A 9,630-nucleotide genomic window follows, 5' to 3' on the forward strand; every position below is an offset into this window, starting at 1 on the left:
TTGGATTTCTCGCTTTTGATTATTCTCAACTTAGACATCCATACCGGGACAACATAGACAACAGATAGTGGACTCCTCTTTAATGCATAAGCATTCAACAACAGATAATATTCTCATAAGAGATTGAGGTTTGTTGTCCAAACTGAAACTTCCACCATGGATCATGGCTTTAGTTAGCGGCCCAATGTTCTTCTCTAACAATATGTATACTCAAACCATTTGATCATGATAAATCACCCTTACTTCAGACAAGACGAACATGCATAGCAACTCACATGATATTCAACAAAGAAATAGTTGATGGCGTCCCCAGGAACATGGTTATCGCTCAACAAGCAACTTATAAGAGATAAGATGGATAAGTACATATTCAATATGTAATATCCCAGGTATTGGGGTTACAAAAAATAGAGGAAACAGATGTGTGCATTGCATTCATGCATAGAAAATCCGGGGAATTTTCGCGCTTTAAAGTAAAACAGTCACAGTAACTGAAGTTTCACTTGACCTTGGTGGAATTGAAGTAGCTCATCAAGTCCAGTGCTATAAACCTCAGTGTGACCTTTGTTAAAACCTGTTTTGGGTAGAGATGATTTGATCTAAGGGGTTAGATCAAATGGGACTAACACAACAACACTTTAATCAATGATCAATTGCTTGATCTTATAAAAGATCACAACATGGTACTCCTTGCCATAACATATGAACATCCATTGAATTGGAAACCAAGTAATAATAAATGGAGAAACCATTCTTCACTTATATTTTCCATGTCATTAACAAATAATTAGACCTACCATGAACCTCATGGTATTTCTTGAACTAAACTCTTGAACTTAACACCAACAAAAGCTTGTCACTAAACCCTAGAGTTGGGAGAGGTATATAACCATCAAAGAGATAAGATGCAACTCTAAGTTATTAACACTTAAAAGTTAAGCAACTACACTTGAGGAACAATTGAACTCACTTTAAAACTAAATACCAAATATAGCAAAACACAAGGACCTAAGTGCATAAAAGCCACACATTCTGAATTTATTCATAACTTATTAAATAGGTGGAATATTACAAAACTAAATTCGTTTACATTATGAATTATAGTTCAAACTATTTGAATAAAATAAACTGTGTGTACTTTGAAACTTATATGATCATGCCTTGGTGAAATCAAAATCATCATTCAAAATTGGGGTATAATTCTTATTCTTGACATTTTGATCCCAATTATAATATAAATACAATCACATATGATATAGTGACTCACCCATAAGTATAAGATCATTCATAAGACATTTAGTAACAAAAGCCACTTGGCTCTCCAAAAACAAATCACATGAGAGGATAATATCCATGCCACATAGGATGAAAATATCTACATAACTTGCATCCCAAGCTATGCCACCTCATGCTTAAAGGATTGCTATGGATGAGAGCATGACAACCAAGCACCTTACTCATCAAATCAAAACATGAGTCACCCACCTATGTGTCATGATACTAGAGCATGCCCAAGCCTATAAAAGGAGCCTCACACTCCATTCATCTCATCATCTTGCACCATGATGCAAGGACACCAACACATTGAGCCACTCCATAAAATAGTTAGGATCAAGATGAAGCAGCTAGGAGGTGGAGGCATGCCACAAGATGTAGGTTTATCAGAATTCCTCAAGAACAAGCTACAGAAGATAGCAAGGTAGAATTCTTAGGAAAAATATATTTAGCTAATCACATCAGCATCCCTTGGGTAGAACCCTAGATTATAATCCAAGTTCTTGAGGGGTGAGAAACCTAATTCTTGGGAGATAACTTAGGAAGCCAAACCTTCATCATTATAAATTGTGTAGTGATCATAAACCCTAAGAACTTGAAGTAGAAGATATAAGCACATAAATTTTAGAGTCAAACTCTATACTTTATATGGTGAGAAATTATTCATCCATATAACCAAAGTTAACTATAAAAAGAAACATAACTACTTTAGTTACTATAATGATAAATTAAGGATAATAATAGAAACCTATTGGTAGGAGATAACACCAATTCTAAATACCTTAGTAACTAATGGGGTACATCAACTATTAAGCAAGTAATCACCTTATCATGGATAGGGGAGACTAAACCCTAATTTGTGCATCATTTGGATGATCACAAATATAAACCTAGTTCACATTTGAGTTCCAAACCATATGCCATTAGGAGAATATCATTTGAACCCTAATGGTTCATTAATCAAATCCTATGCTTCAATTATTAAACATAAGAGCCACCTAATGCTAAGCCCCATAATTAAAACCACATAAGTAGTGCTCAACCATTTATCTTTGTAACCAAGATCAATTATGATGAAACCAATATCTACTTAGATCCTTTCAAATATAATGTTAATATTATCTTTAATAAGGGGGTTGTAATAGACATCATAAAAACCCTAACAGATTGATACTCACATAAAATCATATGTGAACAACCAACTTCTTAAATAAGATAACAAGTCCTAATGATAAACTCTAAAATACCTTGAGATGGACTTACCAACTCTAATACTTCAAATAGATTGATCCACAAGAAAAACATAAAAATAAAATGAGGATAAAAATTCATGCTCATTTGCTATTTTGAATAAAACACAAGTATGTAATATAATGCTTGATAAGATACTTGTTTCAAATGGATTATGGGTGTAATAGTCATTTCACAACATCCAAAAGGAATTAACACAATTGAGACACCTGCCAAAAATAATAGAATTCAAATATGAATTCAATTTGGTAAATTATAAAACAGAAAATGAAAACAGAAAAAGAGAAAAAGCAGAAAGGCCTCACCTGGACCTTACCTGGCCGCAGGAGCCCAACAGCAGCCATCGACGCAGCCCCAAGCGCCAGCCCAGTAGCAGCCCAAGTCGAGCCCAACAACAGCAGCCCGTACCTCTTCGTTAAAAAAAATCAGGGGAGGGTCTTCCTCATCCCCTTCCTTCCGCATGCCGGCCAGCACGACGCCGTGCTCGTCTTCCTCTTCGAGCTGTCGACCTCTCCGTGCTCCACCGCGTGACGAGGCAGGTCACTGAGCCCTATAAGTACCCTGGACAACGAAATAGCTCCGTTTCCCCTCTTCCCTCTCCTCGATTCATCTATGCCGACACCCTGGCTCCGCCAGTCTTCGTTACCGCCGGTGATAGAGACCTCCCCGAGCCAAGCGGAGCATACCATCGTGACCGCCGTCGTCGACAAGCCCAGGCCCCGGGAGGAATTGAGCCGAGGCACCCGAAATCGACGCCGGCGAGATCATCTTCTCCGACACCGGCTGCTGCGAATTCCGGTGAACCAAGCCTCCCCGAGCTTCACCGAGCTCACCAACAGTCTCAGGTTGATCTTGCGCCTCTCTGGAGCTCATTATTTCGAGTTATTGATGCGATTAGCTAGCAGTAGCTTGGTGGCCGGGATTGCGCCGCCGCGGAGGTGTTCGCCGGAGCCATCTCCGGTGACCTTTCGGAAGCATCGATACCACCATCGTCCTCACAACACCGAGGGGATGCGGAAACACCTATTAGCTCATCTCGTGAGGCAGTAGAACGGCGTCGCCGCCGTGCACCGGCTCACCGGCGTTGAGCCGTCGATGATGCCTACGTGGCGGTGGGGCCCGAATATTGGTTTGACCCAGTCAACTGCCAATGAGGCAGCTGACTCGGATCAGACCCCACCTGTCTGCGTCTTAGGGTAGAACCCAACCGGTACAATTGGTCTTTTCCATTTAATTGAAATTCCAGAAAATAGTTTAAACTTTACAAAATCATAGATAATTCATTTTAACTCAGAAAAAGGTAAATAATATATCAAAATTCTTAGAAAAGAAAAATCTATCCAATAAAAATATAAAATGAAAATTTTATTTTTAATAAAAATTCAATTATTTTATACTTGTTAATTAAGCCTTTAATTTTAATTCCAAATTTAATTAAAATTCAATAATTAATAAAAACTTCTAAAATTAATAAAAACCAGTAAGCAAATCAGGAAAATGTTAAAACTAATTTTCCTTTGCTTATAATTTATTAAATCCTTAATAAGAGGATTTAAACTCTAATTAATAATTACCTTAATTATTAATTATTTAAAAATAAGAAAGTGTCAAATCCAATATTAATTTTTAATTCAAAGTTATTAATAACTTCAACTTTATAATAAAGTTATCAAGCTAAGAACTATATGGTGATTAAGAAACCCTAATTCCATATTGAATAAAGAACACAACCCCATAATTTCATGTGGAATCCTAAAACCCTAAATTAATTAGGAACTCTAATTCCATTATTACATGTGAACCCTAATTTGCTTCTAACCTAAACCCAAGGTTAGAACAGGTGATCATGATACTTTAATTCAAATCATAGAGCCACCATTAGCAACTAAAAGACATACATATGTCCACATAAAACGTAGAACCCTATCACTAGCAATTTAGGATTCCATGTATGCATGTCACTAAACCTAGTTGATCAAGTAGGATCAACCAAGCTTAAACCCTAGCTTCTACTGTCAAACCCATCATCCTTGTTCATCCATGCTTAGCATCACACCATTGTGATGAATCCCAATAGCATCTAGGCCCAATATTTATCATTACCTAACCATATTCCACTAAACCCTGCTAATATTGGATATTTATCAACCATCCTATTCAGGAGCCAATAACTCCTTACTTAATAGAACCAACAGTAAAACCTAGATCACTTCAAACCTAATTGATATACTTCTTATTATTTAAGAAGTATGTTCTTCAAAAGTTATTCTTTTGAAGAAAATAGGGAATCATCACCAACCCTGCTTATAAGGACCTATAAACCCTAGCCAGCTATCACTAGCAAGATAAACCAACCTTGACAACAACCATGTATAATGAATTGCTTAGGATGCCTAGGCTTATCTCAACCTTACAAGCCCTAGTTGCTGATGAATCCAACTATGTTGTGATCCATCTTATACTTACTCCAGAAACTACTTGGAACCAGAATAAAATTATAGCAAACCACAAACCTAATTACCATACTTGTTCTTTATTAAAGAACATGTTCTTCAAAAGTTATTCTTTTAAAGTATATGATAATTAATCATCAACCATGCCATATAGTACTAAAACTGACCACTGTTCTTTACTTGTTAACATTATGCCAATTATCATTCTTTGTCTGCTCAATTGATTATTATGCTCTATTAACTACCTGTATATAATACCAAGTAATCACACCTGAATAAGAACCTTGTATGTGAATCACTCTAAAAGTGCAACACACCCTGAACCAATCATTACAACTCACTGATTCTAAATCATCGGGGTTAGGTCACGCTTAGAGCGATTGCATCTCATACGTATGCATTATTGCATCTTTGCCAATCTTTTAAACATCGTCCTTACCGGACGATGATGCTATTTCAGAATTTGGAGTTATTACGCATCGAAGACCTTGTCTGCATAATCTTGCAGCCAAGAAAGGCAAGTTCATCGCTTGCTCATGTCATTTGAGTATCTTTAGCAAATTACTTGCAAAGTACTATGATTATCACTATTGCATAAAAACCAAAACCACTACTTTCATAACTATGAATATGACTATGTGGTGGGCAATGGAACCATGGATTGTGTTGATATGGTGGAGGTTCCATTGCAAGGGTTTATATCCATCTAGGATTAAACAACAAATGTCGTCCAGTGATTCTTGTGCCGTAATACCCGTGTTAACCATAAGATCCGGAGTGGGACGGAATAGTCAAAAGTGTTTCCACCTCTCGTTCATCAACGGATGCGCTTTACCGTAGACACTTGTATCTGTCGGTGGCAAGCGGTAGGCTGGGGAAGCCATAAGTTCCCCACGGCACTGTCCGTAGACACTTGTCACTCGAAGAGCAAGCGGTAGGCTGGGGAAGCCATAAGTTCCCCACGGTATTGCGGTCTATGATGGGTTGCAGCTACCGGCGTAGGAGTGTATGGTAGAGCCCAGCACTGTCGTCGTGGTCGGGGTCCACCCTGAAATATATGGGAATAATGGGACCGGCGTGGACCCAGGGTCGGGGCATGCAACAAAGGGTGGGTGTTCGAGGTAGCGGAGGAACATGATTGGCTAGACCTTATACCGGGCCTCACACCTGTGACGCCCCGGAACCGGTACCATGAGGATTCCAGCGAACCCGCCGAAATCCGCACGATATCGATCCAGAGACGCCCTCCGACACGACGTGCGCGACGAATCCCACACGTGATGCCAGAGGAATTAACACGAGCGGTAACATTACAACATGATTACAATAGAGCCCACAAGATACATATATTACAACAACGACTCCAACGAGTCAAGATACAAATATACAATACAAAGATCCAAATCATACAGAAGATCGAATACGTCCGAGGACGGACAAGATACAAAGTGGACTAAGAGTCCTGAAGATAACCAGTGGCGTCCATAACCCTGCCTAGGCCAAGCCGGAAGGGTAACCTTGCTAACGTCGTCATCTTGTACCTGTCAAAGTCGGGCCATCGGTTGCCGACAAAAGGGAGGAAGCAGAAGAGAAAGGGAAAAGGCGAGAGTAAGTACCAAGGAACGAACTCCGGCACGTACTTAGCGAGACTAGAAATGGCTATGCTCGCCGGACGAGTATAATATATATATCGTCGGGGGCTATATGGTAGGTTTAGCGGCAGCAAAACTATAACCAATAGAGACACGCTACAACATCCGTCTAATCAGATAAGGTAAGAGAGCGCACAAGGTAACAGATAAAATACTACACAAACATAACCCAGCCAATTACACATATCCCCTTCAACAATTGCGAAGAGGCAATGTAAAAGGCACTCAACGGTGGACAAGTTTTATTAGGTAGCCATTGTAGTAATGCTATATTACTACGCAAGTAATTAGCAGATTATTAGCGGCAACATAAAGATGTAAGTTGTTCTATGATCAAGCTATACAATTCCAAGTCGTCCATAACCGCGGACACGGCTTATCGATAAGATGTACACCCTGCAGGGGTTGCCCAAATGTAACCATACGCATGCTCGAACCCACTTACTACAGGTGGAGTCTCACATCAAGACCGTTCCCAATGCAAGAGAAAGTTTAAATGGGAGCCACCCAACTAAGCTACCCGTGATTTAAGTCCGGCCGTACTCCGATACGGACCCAGAGGTTTGTGCCAACGGCTAAGCTAAGTGTGAACAACCTGCTGTCGCTAATCGTTCCACGAGATGAGTACAATACAGAATATAAACACCCGAAGGCAACAGAAGTAAATCGTGCATCATGCATATGAGCAAATAAAACCAAGGTTGTGGCTCCCAATAAATAGACTCGAGGAAAGGTAGTGGGTGATGGGGGTCCCACTCCCCCACGTACGGGTAGAGCGCTCAATCTCGGAACAGATAACAAGAACTCGGGTCCTAGGGGACATTAGCAAGTCAAAGTTCCGATGCTTTCGCAAAGGGGCTCACAGATGCCTCTGCTTACAATTTTAGTTGTTAACAATTAAGTAAAGCATGTGTATCTCCAACAACTGATATAGCATGTGATAACCTCCCAACAACCCAACATATCCCGATAACAGATCGAGATAAGCAACAAAGCCTAAACACGCCTACGACTCGCAAGGCTCAAACATCAAGCAACGGCTATGGGTAAGGAATGATACATATAGGAGTATTATGGTAAACAAGTGGAATAGGACATGTGACTCGATAAAGAATCGCAACATATGGGATAGCAATGCGAGGGAGAGAGTATAATAGGTGAAGAGAGGGGGCTCGCCTGTGAAAAGCTGCAGAAGAACTTGTCGTATCTCATCACACCACTTCGTGATCCTATCCGGGAAGAAGCAAATGCTACAACAAACATCGGATGCAAATCTTACTACTACGGAGAAGAATCAGCATGCTCCAGATATAATATGCATGCTGGACATGGCAAGGATGATGCGATGCACTTATCCAATTTAATCGGAGTCGGAACCCCGGACAAACAAATTAGGTTGGAGTTGCATTTTCTACCGGCAAAGTTAAGGGTTGATTAGCATTGCATAACATGACAAGGGTGAGCTACTTCAATATTAAACGGAGCGGGGAAATCCTATTTGGATATCTGAAATACTCCGCATATATGTTAGGTGAATATGTACGAACTATCAACGAGCGACATGATGCGAGATGAAAACAGATGAATGAATGGCATATTCATGTTCAGCACATTTTTCTGATCAATTTTCATATATAAAACATTTTATTCCGGATTATATTTTGAGAGATATGATTTTTACAAGTCTTTGCAAACAAAATAGAGGAAAGCTAGCAGAGATGGACTGGACCTGAGCAACGGATAGAGGCCCATCGCACGCTGGGCGACGAAGAAGCTGGCGCGCACATGGGCTGAGGCCCCAGTCGGCGAGACACCGGATCAAGGACCGTCGGCGGATCTGGGAGACAAAAATGTTGGTTTAATTTGACTCTGCTGGGAATTGAACACGGGATCTGCAGATCAAAGACAAAGGAGACAACCAGATGACCTACCTGCTATTGACGATTAGGAAGATCTCATGCGCATACTGAACCAACTCTCAGCGCCAGATCTGAACAAAACAGAGATAAAAGGATAGATTAAATCTGGCACGGGTGGGATTTGAACTCAGGTTGTCTAGATCGAGTTCGAGAGGACTGACCACTTGGGCTACTGTACGGTTGCTGTACAGAACGCAGCGGGCCTTCTTTCAAAGCAGACGAGGTGGAGCTTCGGGTCAAAACGACCATGGCGGAACACGCAGGTCCGGCACCGATCTAAGGAACCCGAACGAACCGGGACGGGGAAGTCGATGTCGGGGATGCGCCTTAACACGGGGAACCCGGGGATGTGCTTGGTTTGGCCGGAGAAGCACGAGGGCGGCCGGAATTCGACGATTTTCTCGCCGGACTTGGAGACGGAAACGGCGAATTTGCGGACGGACGGAGAGGTTCCGAGTCGATTCCTTGCGCCAGGATGTAGAGGGCGACGAGGCGAAGCTCCTGGTGCCTTCAACTCGGCGAGGGGCAGCCTTGAGTGGCGGGGCGACGGTGAGCTGCTCACGGTGGTTTTCTCACAGAGAAGAAAAGGAAGAGGGAGATGGGGGTGGCGGCGCGAGGGAGAAAGGGGAGGAAGGGGAGAGCCCTAGGGTTTAGGGATGGATTAATAGGGGGAGGAGGGAGCAGGTGGTGGTGCGGTGGTGAAAAGCAAGCACGCCATGTGCGTGCTCTCGCTTTCCAGCGAGGACGAACGGAAAAAGAAGAGGGAGGGGGCCGAAGGGGTACGCAGGCCGTCGCTGGGCTGGGCCGAGCTGGGCTGAGGAGAGAAAGAGAGGAAGGTGGCCTCGGGCCAGATTAGAGGAAAGGGAGTGGGCTGCTCCGGTGGAGAGAAATAGAAGGGGCCAGGGGGTTGGCTGCTGGGTTGGGCTGAGAGAGAGAAAAGAGAGGCAGGGCCCAGGGAGAAGAAAGAAGAGGGGTTTTTATTTCCTTTTTTTTCTGTTTTTATTCAAACCTTTTGAATTTAAATTATGTTCCTGTTTTGAAACTAAGGAAAGGCGTGAGATAGATTCAAAATTAGTTTTC

The 9,630-nt window shown here is 41.8% G+C and overlaps 1 long non-coding RNA gene across 1 annotated transcript; it reads right to left on the reverse strand.

The window, feature by feature from the left end:
• Positions 1-7,191: 7,191 nt before the first annotated feature.
• LOC127317708 (uncharacterized) lies at positions 7,192-9,249 on the reverse strand. The gene is made up of 4 exons (XR_007861423.2): positions 8,712-9,249; positions 8,563-8,621; positions 8,361-8,468; positions 7,192-7,881 (listed from the first exon to the last, which is right to left on the reverse strand). It is a non-coding gene; the product is annotated as an uncharacterized lncRNA (long non-coding RNA).
• Positions 9,250-9,630: the final 381 nt, after the last annotated feature.

This window comes from Lolium perenne, chromosome 7 (genome assembly GCF_019359855.2).
Source record: "Lolium perenne isolate Kyuss_39 chromosome 7, Kyuss_2.0, whole genome shotgun sequence".
Lineage (NCBI taxonomy): Eukaryota > Viridiplantae > Streptophyta > Magnoliopsida > Poales > Poaceae > Lolium > Lolium perenne.